Raw genomic sequence first — 15,535 nt, 5'->3', positions numbered from 1 at the left:
AGTATGGTAAACAGCAAACTCAAAGATTTGAAAAATCAGCAAGGAGTTTCATACTCAAATCCCACTAAGGAAAATTCAGTCATATTATTAATTATTTGTGTTTAAGTAACATTATGTATTCTAGCACATTTATATACTTTATCTATTTAAATAAAAGGCAATGTTCGTATGATGTGTCTTGGATAAACTGAAAAACTACAGGACCGATGTACGAGCTGTTTTTTGTGAAATGACGAGTTCTGACCTGGGCATATTTATAAATATTAAAAATTTTAATTTGTTAAGTTGGAAAAAATAAGAATGTTTGATTTATTTTTTTACACAGAGCTGCATACGGTGATAATGCATATAATCAAAATGTTAGGATATTATTTTTAAGTATACATAAATATAATACGTATTATAAAACGAAAATTTATAATGTAATAATACATGTACTGTTTAATTTCATTAATAATATATTTGTAATTTATTATTTTGAGTGGTTGCATGTATTATATTTTATTATACACAGTAAAACTCCAATCATCCGGATTCACGAGTGCTAGATTTTATTGCTTTGGAAATAATACAGCAAATAGGAATCCCATTTAAAACTTTTTGAATGTCTAGCAAAATTAATTGCACAGTTAAATTTAAATTAAACACATATCCTTATTTTTTATTATATGATTAAGATCTGGATATTTGGCAATCCTTGTGACTGGAACACTTATTGTTTCTACCTACCGTTTTCAAAGCTACACAAACTTCTTAATCAAGGTATAGTTAACTTGTGAATCTTATCCTATTTTATTTTAACAGTGTATACTAAATATTACATCTAAAATTATTGAGCTAATAAGGTTAAGTCTTTTTGTCATGTTCTTCTTGCAAAGGTGAGAGGTGAGGAGTAAGATGGATACGATCTTTAAAACTAGACTGTAGTGTAATAAAGGAGATATTAATTATTTGGTTATTTATTCTTTTTTTCTCATTATGAAGCGCTTTTTAAATTTCAAAGACTTCCAAGTACTCTAATTTTAATATTTTATTTTCAACATGAAGAACTTTTAATCAGTGTTTTTGTTTTGTGTTTTAATCAGGGACTTTTGCAAACTTTTTATTAATGTGAATTGATACCCGTGAGCAGAGACAAACCTTAAGGTAAGGAAAGTACATTCTATTGTCTTCACCTTCGGGTTATTCTCTGCATTTGAAATTAGAATGTACTTTCCTCACCTTAAATTTTGTCTCTGCATACGGGTTCGAGAATCAAGAACGTTATTTGAATAAAGAAAATGTTTTCCTGTAAATTGTGGAATACTTCGTTTTCTAACACGATTTTTAAAACATTGACCATCACAAAACTTTCTTGTACGGTTGGCCCAAAATTTCATGTTATGTTTACGTTTAATTTAGACGGTAATGATATTTTATAGTCACATACCTCTTTCGTACTGATTTTAAATACCTCACATTATATTATATTTTTTCGTGGGTATGGTTTTTTTTGTCGTTCACTGAAGCGTACATTCTGTAAATTTCTTATTCTTGTTTCTAAGAGCCAAAATATAAGGCGTATTAAAAAAAAAGAATGTCCTCCAAATTTAAATATGTATATCAATTATAAAAATGTTGATTCAAAGAGTATTTTTTAGTTCTTTAAATGGGGTTAAAAAATTGACCCGAAAGGTTTTCAACACCCTAATTTTTCACCCTTTAATTCCCTCTCCTCTTAACCCGGAAGGATTTTGTGTACGGAGCCTCTTTCAAACTAGTGATGTTAATGAAACTGGATAATCAGAGGATTACTTGGTAATCGGTGATCAACATAATCAATTGTTAAGCGACCTTACAATATAAACAAAATAATATTATAGAATTTAGTTTTACCTCAAACGCAGTGTACACAAATAATCCTTAATATTATTACTATTTTGGATAATTCATATAACGCTATTTCTGTGAAAATAACCTCAAAAGCGCTGTACACTAAATATCAGCTATATAGCGCAGAAACGGTTGGGATCCTAGTTCCTCGTTTCCATTTATAATATAATTTAATAACAGATATCATATAGAAGTTATAGATAACCGCACGTCTTGCAGCTTTTGAGCTCATGGACGGTATGAAACTTAAATTGAATTGACCTCAATTGTATTTTTTTCAAAATAGTTTACAAATAAAAGCCGGATTAACCCTCCCTCCCCGGTGATGTGTAGCTAGTACACATTGCGTCTAATAACTATAATATCTTTATAAGTATAATAAATATTGGGTTTAAATTTCCAGTATTCCTCCATTACACATTTACGTATCGACTAAAATAATTTGCTATTAAATAATAAGTACTTTTTAGGCACAAAAATGCATTTTATCGGAAAACGGGGATAAATTACAAATATCATCAAAAGTATACTCACAGTATACTAATAACACCTAGCGTTACACGTCCACTACATGCACAGTCACGTAGTCCAGTACGAGCTACTTAGTAGCTCTCGGGAAGTTGGCGCGGGTGCACGTTTCGCCCAAATCGGTAGCGATACCCAATGGTGTGTTCATGTTTTTAGCAGTTAGATTTGAAATATTATCGTCTTTTAATGAAATTTTGGTAAATTAAAGCCATTTCATAAATATTCCATTTTTCCCTTTTTAAATCTCTTATTTTTTTAATGTGTAGTGACTACACAGCGCCGTAACGCGCGGATGTTTTTAGGACAGTAAGGGAAAGGTTAATATATACATCCAGCAGCTACAGATGGTATAGACGATTGGAATTCCAAACCCAATTTATTAATTTTAATTAACATATTACAACAGAGATGAAGAACATTTCAGAGAATTTTAAGTTTGAAATCATTTACGCTTAGAGATCGTCTTGCAGCTACTTCACGCATTGACGAATATCATTCTAAAAACCAAAAAATGAATTAAAAAAAACTATTAAATAGAGTAGTATGTCAGTCAATTGTTCACAATAAACAACTAAAGCTTTGTTGTCACAATTATGCTATATAAATACGTCAATTTTAAAATATAAATATTATTGAAACAATAATGTTGTCATGAACTTATTTGACTTTTATTTATTACTCAACTGCCAATCGGCGAAAAAGAAAGAAATTCATTTATTTATTTATGCTTTATTAAGTTAATTTATACATCTCAAGAACAAATATAACATTTACCAACATAACTATTTTTTTCAAATTTTCTTAAAAATATTTTTTTTCAAGTTATTTTTTTAAAAATTCGTTCCCTTCTTTTTCTTTTATCTCTTGAGGTAATTTATATTTTATTTCCCTGTTTTGACGCCTCCAAGATTGAGAAATATATGGCTTACCTACCGCCCAAATGAAAAATATAATATAAAGTTTTATTTTTAGTCCTCTCCTGTCGAACATCGAAAATGGTGATATTAAATCCGTGTAAGGAAAAAACGAGTTGATTTATTGGGTCCACGTGTAGTATTTAGTGAACATGATTATAAAAATGGAATCAATTCATTAGTTACGTAAACCTTGACGAAGAGGCTTGTTTGCTTTGAAACCGGTCGGTGGAGAAAATAATAATAAAAAAATTGTGGTTAAAAACAAACTTGTTTTGTTTATGTTATCAGTTAAAATATGTTTTTTCCATACGTTTTGCTTTAATTTAATTATTGTTAATATTTTTTTTTAAATAGTTTGATACGGAGTAACACAAGCATGCTTTTTTGGCATTATATTTAGTTATATGTGAAAAAAAACATCATTATTGTTCCCTTTTAGCACCTAATGGTACATAGAGCACTTCATTGGTACACCTATCGCAGCTTACCTTGATCATTTTTTATACATAAAGGTATGATAATCAGTCTTGCGCTTTAGGAGCCAGTCCAGGTACTTTGAAACATTATAGTGTAAAAACACCCTTTAAATATATATTATTTTTCTATTGATTTCAATAATACTATTCTTTTGTTTTTTTTATTACTACTATATTTTACTATTAGCTATTGATTCCAATGATACTTTTATTTTGTATATTTGATCGTGTAAAGTTGTATAATTTATATTTTCATATTTATGTCTGATTATCTTTGTAATTTCATTATTTATTACTTATACCTTGTTTTTTTGGATTGTCATTATATTGCATCACATGTCATTTTATTTAAATCTAATTAATTTTAATATGTATTTTTTTTATATAATAATGAAAATACGAATATAGTTTTTTTCCACTTTTATTCAACTTTAGACGTATTTTTATTATTATAATTAAAATGTAATTCCACCAAGAAGTGTCAGTAGAAAAACTCAATCTTTGTATTTTTCATTGTTCATTATTATGGCTTGACACGGGCACAGCCTAAAAACCCTTAATAAGTTCACTTTTATTTGAACGAGTGTAATTTTGAATGAATAAATAAATAAATAAATATTTCGTGTCCCCCATGTCGGGAATCGAACCAGAGACCTCTGGCGTTGTAGGCAAACGCTCTGACCACTACGCCACAAGGCCAACGAAACATAATTGGCCTGTGATTTTGGTTAATTTGTAAAAAAAAATATATAGTGGCTGTTGTTTTTTTAAAATATATAAAATAAGTCATTAAAAAAAAACTATTTTCGAAATAAAAGTTAGACTATTCTTTTAATCTTTATCCGATATGTTTTACACGTTTTCATGACATAAACATGAATTTTGGTTTTAATTCTAAACGTCACACTTGGCTGGCATCAGTTGAGTGCCATCATGTTTGAGGGCTCAGGACGCGTCTATGTATTAATTGGTCGATGCTTCCGTCTATATTCTCTCTTTTACACCTGATAAGAAACCTTTAAAATAGAGCCTTTGCGGGTTATTCCTTTTTTTTAAGTTATAGGAACCCTTGTAAAAGAGTGCTTTTAGCTTAAACGTTTTCGCGTGCATGGTAATGAGATTGCAAGAGTTCTCATAAGTGAAAAATACTCTAATCGTTGATAAGCGTGATTTAGCCGCCTCGGGCTTATTGATTTTTACCGCCTTCTTCTCCCACTCCCGAGCGCCGCCCAGCGGTGCCACCCTCGCCACCCCGCCCCCCACATTTACCTCCGAAGCCCCACACACCCACACCCACAGCCCCCCATATGAACACAGGCAGTAATGTATGTAGGCAACACGTAAGTGCTTGTACCCCTGTTTTGCGGAGTGGTTCAAAAAAGCAAGTAAATAATCTTTGTCCCGTTGCAAAACCCTTAACAGCGGTTTTTTTTACAAACTTATATTAGTGCCTGTCGGTGCGCATTATATATTTTTATTGGAAAGATTTATGTAATGCACACTTTAACAAATAATATTTCCATTTTGAATAGACTGCACGGTAAAATAATAAATCCTTTTCACAAAATGGTGTACAAAACCAAAAATAAGATAAATAATTATAATTGTAATTTATAATTTATATTGTATCTAAATTATATTGTTAAGGTATTTGTTACATCAATATAGTGTAAAGTTTCCAAAAACCGAGTTTTGTAAAATTTCCATTGAAAATAAACGTAAAAATGGCATTTTTCAATAAAAAAATTATAAACGCGCCATATGTGAATAATTAGTTTCATATTTTCGTCTTGACAGTATATTTTATCCAGCCGAAATATAAACAACATATTTCTATTAGCGTTAAACATGTCTAATTTTGTGTCAAAAAAGAATATTTGCGGAAATTTTACCGTGTAACTTTTTTTTTAAATCTGCAGCTGGAATATATATAATTCTTTAGAAGACTTGTAGTGACCATGCTCTGTCGGAACATCACCGAACATCATCATCTCTGATCTGCAGGATGATCAGCTGGGTGTAGTGTATTATGAGCACCTCAAACTCAACGAAACCATCACGGGAGACCGCTATCGACTACAATTGATGCGTTTGAGTCGAGGATTGAATAAAAAATGGCCACAATACGAGAAGAAACGCGGGAAAGAAATTTTACAGTACGACAACGCTCGGCCACATGTAGCAAGGCCGGTCAAAACATACTCGGAAACGCTCTCATGGGAAGTCCTACCCCGCCCGCCATATTCACCGGAAATTGCTCGATGATTTATGGCCAAACCGAGCAGCACTTCCATTCTTATGAAGATGCCAAAAAATGACTTAATTTGTGGATAAACTCAAAAGATGAGTCGTTTTTTACGATAGCATTCGTACTCTACTAGAAAGATGGGAGAAAGTAGTCGCCAGCGATGGAAAATATTTTAAATAACATGCTCATTACTTTTTTTTTAAATAAGACTAATAATTTACGTGTTTTTTTAAACCCTGGGTGTTCTGTGTTGTAATTCACCACAGCAATTGGGCTTCATTGTCTGTTGTGGTGCAAAAAACATTAATTTTCACGAAAAAATAGAAATAGCGAGAACTTGTTCATGTCCCAATATATAAATAAAAAATATAGAAAAAAAGACAAATGTAAAAATACTATACAATAGACTACAAATACTGAACAACTTTTTGTTTGCACCGCAACAGGCCAGAAGGCCCGATTACAGTGGTGAATTACATCACAAAATACCCAGCCTTGAAAAAAATCACTTTTTTTTTGTGTTCTCACCGAGAATCGAACCCGGAACCTTCCGTGTTTGAGTCAAGCGTTTTGACCACTACCACCACGGAGGCCGCCTTAAACCTTAAACCTACCACTTGAAAAATTACACAGGAGTCAAATTTAAAATCAACCTGAAAAATCACGTTATGACTACAACAACCAGACGACACATAATATAATTAGACCTTCAAATGTTTCTCATATTACTCGAACGGGTTTTTTAAATATACTGATTATTTTAATATATATATTAATATATATATTATATAAATAAAAATGTAAATAAACTTTTAAATGTAAGACAGTTGTATTGTCTCTAATGTTTAAAATTTGTTGTAAATCGTCAGCACTTCTTCCCTCAAAACCCAAACCGCCATTGTCAAAAAAGGAATCAAGTGCTGGAGATTCCGTTTCGTAAATCAACACTAGGACAGAGACATCTAAATGTCCTTGCCTCTAAACTGTATAACTCATACTTTATAGACAACATGAAATGATAAATTAAGCCTATTTTCTACTAATAATTCATTTATAAACTGGGCCAAAAATATAAATGTCAATGTTTTATTTTCCTGATAAACTTTTAATTTGCTCTCGTATTTTTTTCTAGTTTAATTATCAACTTTAATTTAACATTCTTTTGTTCTACATGTATTCATCATATTTTCTATTTCTTATATTCAGATACTTTACTCAAACTCGAATTACAAAAAAAAAATAACCTGAACGTAGCATTAAATTTTTACTTATGTGTTTTTTTAATTTCTTATGTATTATGCGTCTAAGCCATAGATTTACGTATTCTAGATCTAGTATACCCACGCGCAGGCTATGCCTATGTGGGATGTTTGCTGTTTTCATGTTTAGTTGTAAAGTTATATATTATGTTGTAAAAAATGTACCAAATATTAACAAAAAAATTGTAAATAAAATGAAAAAAAAAATATATTTTTCAATTTTATTTAAAGCAATTAAAAAGTATTACGAAATGGAAAAAAATATTTACGAAGAAAAAAACATGTCAAAATTTAAAATAATGGTCAAGACATATGTGATAAACAATTTATAAATTAAATATATTTTCAATGTTGTTATTAGAACACACATAACAATATGTATGATATGTGTGCCCTACTTTAAGATTTAAATAAAATAAATAATGAATTATGTAATTCGTGAACATGAAACTGGGAATAAAAAAATATCGATAAGAAGTTAAATAGCGTTTCAAAATTCATTGTACGAAGGTGTTAAATGGTACAATGACCGGAAAAAATAAAGTTTTAAAAAAGCCTTAAAATATTTCAAATCAATTTTAACAAAATGCGTTATCACAATTAGTTTAGATATTAAACGTAATGATCTTAAAAGTTTTTATTACTTAATTCTAAGAACGTAATAAACTTAATTAATTAACAAATTACAACAAGGATGAAGAACATTTTAGAGAAGGGAATATGGAAGTCTAGGCATTTACAGGGCTTATGACCTGTCATTGGCTAGTTTGACTGGTGCTTTTCCAGATATTTATCTTAGAATCTTGTCGAGGACACTCGTCCAGAGTTCAGGATTTGTTTCACATTCGTATCAAGAAATCGGTATTTACAAATTAATAATTCAATGCGTTTAAGACAAAAATATGAACTCTCGTAATCTTGTACTGAAAAAAAATTTATTTCGATTAAATTTTAATTTGCATAGCGGATTTCTTCGAGGAATGATTTAAAAAATGTAGTTACATATTTATTCTCCCTCGAGGGGTGCGCGGTGTTCCCCCAGTGCAGCCTTCCACGCCTCCCTCCCCTCGCCCTACCCAATTTTCCCCACATTTCTACCCTTTCCTAAACCCAGTTCGTCTGTTTCTTTCCACCCTCACACACTTCCCCTCGCGGTCCTGTAAAACCCGAAAAATCTTTAAAATGGCGTTTCATTCGCGACATTTCATCGAAAGAGCCAAAACATCCGAGAGGCGTGAAAAAATCACCACCCTAAAAAAGCGAAATTTCCCTTCGGAACTGGTTTTAGCGGTTCGGGAGAGCATTGCAACGAAGCTGGGTCGTAGAAATTTTAAGCGGAAAATTGCGAAATTATATATGATAATCTCAGCTACGATGAAATATTTATGAGTATTTAATCTAATAATGTTATCTCTATGCTAATGTGTAAGATGAAGGAGATTTTCGTTTTATTTGTCCTTTCTCTTGTCGTTATATTTTGTCAAAGGCGTCTAACGCTAAGAAGGTGTTTATTCAATCTATTTAAGTATTTATTTTTCCGAGCTTCGTTTGTTATTATACAAGAATATGGCGTTTGTTATAACGTCAGAAGATAGACAATGGAGTGGAAAATAAAATAAACCACTTCGAGAAGAAAAATAACAATTCCAAACCATTTTTTCCATAATTGATACAAGATTTAATTCTGAAAGCTTTAAAATTTGACGGATATCTGTTAAAAATTTGCATGAATAATATTGATATTTTCAACCGTTTATATGTAACTGCTATCTGTATCCGGGCGGATTATGATTAAAGTTATACGATTTATTTATTTATTTACACAGTTTATTGTACATTATTTGAGACAAGTCCAAACTCCATGGAATTAAAAGTCCTGTGTTGAAATAGGACGAGCAATTATATGACACAGACACATGAGTATATCACCACAAATATAGTATTAGAAACATTAAAATAATTATAAAAACATATATATGGCACATCAGTATGGTAAACAGTAAGCCATATGTGTGAAATACAACCAGAATCCTGCACGACTGTGTTTTGACTCGATAGCTACACTCAAGTAAACATCCTGGATCAGAAAATCGAGTGGAGATAACTCCGCCTCTTAGAGAAGTGGTTGGCGCGTTCACTGGTGCTGGGCTTGATTTCTGAGGAAGTCGAGATGAATCTGGATTAAAATGTAGTTCTTCAATTTAATATATTATGTACCATCTGGTGCAGACACGGATGTTATGTAGTGATAGTATTTTGAAGAAACATCATTTAATGTATCGCCTGTCAAGGAATTGAACATAAATCGAACTCCGAAATCTTCTACCGTCTCTTTTTGTATTTACTTGAAGTGATCAAAAGGTATGTTTGGAAGTTTTAGAAATTGTATTATTGGATTCCAAAATAACAAAATATGCATTATCTTTCAGCATCTGATCTTCAAACCAGTTCGTCATCAGCTACTATCATCAATAGCATCGTATTCTGGGTTTAACTTTTGTTTATCCACTTTATTTCTCTTCCACACAATTATTTATCCTCTTTCTAATTTTGCCTCTTTACTAATAGCAAGTTAGTCGTAGTTTGCGTACCCTTTTGTTGAACATTATTACGATTAAATCCGGCTAGTGCCTTTTGATTTGTTATGCTGTTTTATTCTTTGCTAACGTTTGGATTAATAAATTTCATTCATTTTTAAATCTTAATTTTTACAAGTACTACAAAACCATTTCTTGAAATTTTAGACTCAAAGATTCCTTATTATTTATGTTTTACAAACAGTCGTTCGCTTCTTTGAATCTGTAGTTTTATTTGTAATAGTCTATGACTTATAAGCTACTATTTAAAGGAAGAATTGACCTCGCAGTTCCAGTAAAGGTTCCTTCTCATATTACTTGGAAAATTTAAATTTAAATCAAAACGGCTCTGGTACTGCAGGGACCTGCAAATGGAGACCGATAAACACGACTGTTGTTTCAGGAGCTAGGCAAACAGGGCAAGAAACAGAAAAAGAATTGCACAGTTATGAGTAGCTCTGCATATAAACCAAAACAGTTCTCCAGAAGAAAATAAATTCCAGACCGTGAATGGGATGGGCTACCTACCACAGACTGTTCGAGCCGTTTTGACTGTTTGTGACGGTCAAGGATAGAGAAGTTGGCGCAGATAGCTGACAGGGTTGTAGAAACGTCAAGACCCACAGAAGTAGCAGAAATATAAAAATAGTCGCTAACAACATTGGAAACAGTGACTCAAAGTGTAACAAATATAACAATAATTATAATAATAAAACACCGAATCTTAACACTGCCTCAAGATGATATTTAGTTATTTGTAATTTTTCTGTGGATTATTTCTAAAGTTTTGTTTTTTTATTATTGTTTACATCTTAAAATATATTTGAGTATATTTATTAAAAATGCATTAACATTTTGTAGAAAGAAAATAAAAATCTCGACACCGACAATAATTATTACTGTATCTTTAATTTCGAATTCGAATATGTCATATATTTTATCAAAATTCATGTAATTTTTAATCGAAACTTGTGGCAATAAAAAAAAAATATTGAGGTATTGAAATTTTTGCTTCAAAGGTTAATTAAAATAATAAAAACGCAAAAAACCAGACTCCTTCGGAATACTCAATTTTAAACTAAAGCATTATTTTATGTGTGCCCTAAATGGTTCATATTAATTTATTTTACGACGATGGCATTATAAATCTGTGCTGACACAGAAAAGGGGCATAAGTCTGTGTGGTGTAATTTTACAGTATGGCTGTTTTTCCTTTCTGAAAGCTAAGGTCTCGGTTGTTTTTTATTGATTACAAAATATATAACAAAAAGAGTATTTTCTACGAGATGTCATATTTGTTTCTTGAAAAAATTGCGTATTTTTACTTATTTACGACTTGTGCCGTTTTTCCTTGTAATTTTTTACTCCATACTACAATCAATTCGGCACTAAGTGCACTTAGGCTTAAGTTCATACATACATTTTAACTTTGCTATTGTTCAAATTGGAGTTATATTTCCACTCAACATTATTTTTTTCTACATTTCTACTAACCTTTTCTTTCTCAAGCTCATCTTCAACCTTCAACTATGTCGGAGGCTCAAAAGATATTGGTACTTTCTCCTGAGAGTTCTGCGTCTTAGTGATATTACTACTACTATTACTACCATCACCTCATTTCCCATAAGAGTAGGCAGAGAGAATGGACCACCACACACGTCTATCCTGGCATACATTTCTAGCTTCTTCCACATTCATATATTTTGTCATACACGCCCTTTGGTTCTGCCTGCTTTTGACATGACCAGACTTAAGATTATGATTGGTCTAATCATGCCACGTCTTTTTTCGTTGTCTTCGTCCCACGTTACCATTCATTCTCGCCATATATACCTGTTTTACCATTTTGTGTCATTCATTCGTTCTACATGACCAAACAATCTCAGAGACCCTTTCTTAATGTTATCAATTATACCCTTTTTCGTATCAGCACAGAAATAACAATGTATTTAATGCATCATATTGGCACAATATATCAGACCAGGGAACCCTTGAGCAATGGTTCGATTGAGATATAACACTCCACAATACCTAGAGTATTTGCCTCTTAAATATAGTTTCGCTGATGTGAAAGATGTTGAACTCCAAAATAATAATGGTCAGTTGCCTGACTACTCTTCCAATCGGCATAGCCAGAGGCAGGTTGGTTCTGGAAGCCGGAAGGCAAAACAGTCTGTGCTGACGCTGTCGGAGATAACCATCAGGAACCTAAAAAGTCTTTCAAATGGCTGAGTTCTGGATAAAACCTCCTATCAGTCTGAAAAGGGGGGTCAGTGTGAACCCATCCCTTTTAAGTTGCAAACTGTTTGTCCCAAGCATGCCCAAGAGAAATGCAGTAGAATAGAGCCACGGATAATCTTTCTCATATGAAGATACCTCAGAAATTTATGGCACAATCATTGCAATATATAGGAGATATACGTTAATTATAAATGTTTTCACATTTAAAAGTGAGGTAAAATCCCTTTAAAGCCCCTTTATTTACTACTTTCTGCCTGCATTTATAAATGTAATTACACAAAAACCTAGTTACTGCTTACCATCAATATCTGCCACAAAACCTGATTATAACTTTGAAATAAAATCAAATAAATCATAACCAAATTTTCCCTAATTTATCCAATTCCCAAACGTTAAACTAATTACTCCAAACATTTTCTCAATATTTCTCAAAAGGCGGTATCAATTTTGAAGAATCTGACTTCGCTACTTTACGAGAGTTCGTTATAATATTATTTGCCAAATACATTCATAAATTAATTAAATATTCAGAATCCAGTAGCTTCATAAATAACATTATGACAATATAGCTGCTGTAGAAACAAGATAAAATATTTTCTTCGGTTATAATAGAGGTACTTTGAAATCGTATGAATTGAACACATACAAATGAATATTTATTCCGTTCCCCTTTCCTCCCTCTCACACTCCACCATTTTCCTCCTACCACTTCTCACCCCCACTGCGTTGTTCTCATTTGAACTTTATTGTACTATAAATACGACAAATGTTTCCAAACAAACTATTTCACTACACAAAAGAGAAATAATTTACAGATACACAAAAGAACATTAATTTCCATAATAATCTTACGTCAGTCTCTGCTGATTAGAATCTTTTTCGATGGGATATTTATATAAGCTTTAGCTTTCTTTAAAAAATTGAAAGATTCAACAATATTAGTATTGAGTGTGTCATCTTCATCATTCCCTTTTCGCACCTAACGGTGCATAGGGCACTGCATTGACAGTCTAATCGCAGCGTATCTTAATCATTTTTGTTTCATGAAGAACAGATGACCAGTCTTACGCTTCAAGTACCAGGCCTGGGACTATGATTTATTTTAGTGTAAAAGCACTGAGCCCGAGACCTTTTGCATGGTAGATGAACGCGCTGACTATTGACGTATGTTTTTCAGACTTATAAAACCTTTCTAGAACAAACTGACAAATATTAAATCAACAGTATTTTGAGTCTCTCCAAAGTTTAGTAGACATAAACTGGATGAAACCTCTTTGGGAGTTATTAATATTAATATATTGCAACAGAGATGAAGAACATTTTAAATAAGGTAATATTATTAATTAATAAGGTAGAGTCTAGAAATTTTCAGGTCTCATGACTTTTTATTGCCTGGTTTAAGTGGCCTCTGTTTAAGTGAATCTGAAAATATTTTTCAGGCGTCGCCCAGTATAGATTGAAATAATTTAGTCAGAATGTCACGCGCATCAATAAAAGCTACAGCCCTTTAACTTCACAAATATCAACATATGGGTAAATCTAAGGAAGATAGGTTGAATAGTAAATGATACACAGTATTTAAAATGGTCCCTTAAACCAGCCAATGGCAGGTCATTAACCCTGTAAATGCCTAGATTTTTATATTCCATTCTATACAATGTTCTTCATCTCTGTTGTTATATACACGTTTTAAATCTAAATCGAATTGGTCCCTGCACTTTGCAATATTGAGGTAAAGAAACATTTTTTTTCGTGTCAACCTTGTCGGGAATTGAACCTGAGACCGAATTACAGTTAAATGGGTTAATCACCATAAAGCGAGAAATATTCGTTTTATTCAATGTCAGTAAAATTTGTATTAAATCAACGTGCTGATAGGTCACATGCTGTCTGTAGCTTACACTAATGTGCACAAAAATATTAAACCATCGTGCTGAAAAGACACGTGCTGTTAGTAGCTAAAACTAACGTGCACTGTTACCCACTAATAATCAACCTTTGGTTTTGTATTTTTGTACAATTACTAATGTGGTAAAGGTGTATACTACCGTCATTGGGCAAAAGGCGGTTATTTGCAAAAGTCGTATTTTGAAATGTGATATTTTTTAGTATTTATCAATTTTATGCAAATTAAAAAATACACTATAAATAATCAGAAGTAAAAACACCAACCATCAATAATTGTTTCCAAAGCATAAAACCTGTGTCCTGTGTGTGTCATATTATCTATAGTGAGTTTTTTCTTATGGATCTCTAGATATTTTGTTATTGCTTAGAAAACTACGAAAAATATTTTAAATCATCTAAATTCCTTGAAGAACATTATCTCGTATTTAACTCATTTTGTGATTTTTTCAAAAAAACTGTATTTTCGCTTATAGGAGCAATATAGTGGAATGTACACGAGTAATGTTAATTAGTATCCTGATGAAGAGACGGGTACCTCTCGAAACCGGTATACATAGAAAAGTCGGTTAGTGGTAAGGAAATCAGTCTTCGGCTTCAAGTGTCGGTTGCAGTGTATAAACAATATTTCACAAACTCTGGAATCGAACTAGAACCTTAAACATGGTAGGCGAACAATCTCACCGCTATCTACGTGGTGGACTTATCTCCAGTAGATTTTTTTTCAGGATTCTTATCTCGTCCATGGTTTTGGTTTTATTTCTCATACAGAACTGCATTCTTCATCTTCCTGGACACAGATAAGTAAAATAACTAACATACGAGTAAATATAAACATATTTTTTTAACAACGTAATCTTATAAGCAATCTAAAAAAGTTTTTTATTATTTTTTTATTATCATTTTTTTAAAACAATTTTTAAAAGAAATATTAGCGTTCTTATAATTTACACAAATATCTCAATTTTGGTGGCCATTTTCAACGAATTGTAAATAACTCACGATTAGAAAATGGAAATCCAGTTGGGTTAGAGTGGGGTTTGAACCTCGAGCCTCTGGCCCGTAAGTCCGCAACACTAGCCAAACCACAACCCGATTCGATATTATATTACATACACAAAATTGCAATTTATACAAAGTTGCTTTGACTGTCTTACTAGGGTTATTTACACCGTTTTAAAACAGTCAAAAAATATATAAAAATAGTTATCAATAAATGGAAACAGTTATAAAGATAGTGGACAAAGTGAAAAATGGAGTAAAAAACATGCTAAAATGTAGTAAAAACATAGTAAAAACATAGCAAACATGAAGCAAAAACATAATAAGAACAAAGTAATAAATGTAGTGGAAACATATATATGTGTATATATATAAATATTTTAAACTCAGTAAAAAGCGAAGTAAAAACAGAATACATAGTAAGAAACATAATATTTAAAGTCATAGTAAAAAAATAAATGTAGGTGTTTAGCAAAAAGCATATTTAAAAAAACATAGCAAAATACCGCGA

The sequence above is a fragment of the Micrasema longulum genome, unplaced genomic scaffold, assembly GCF_059751315.1.
Source record: "Micrasema longulum isolate JH-2025_06_02 unplaced genomic scaffold, ASM5975131v1 h1tg000058l, whole genome shotgun sequence".
In the NCBI taxonomy this organism is placed as follows: Eukaryota; Metazoa; Arthropoda; class Insecta; order Trichoptera; family Brachycentridae; genus Micrasema; species Micrasema longulum.
This window is presented reverse-complemented; position numbering follows the sequence as displayed.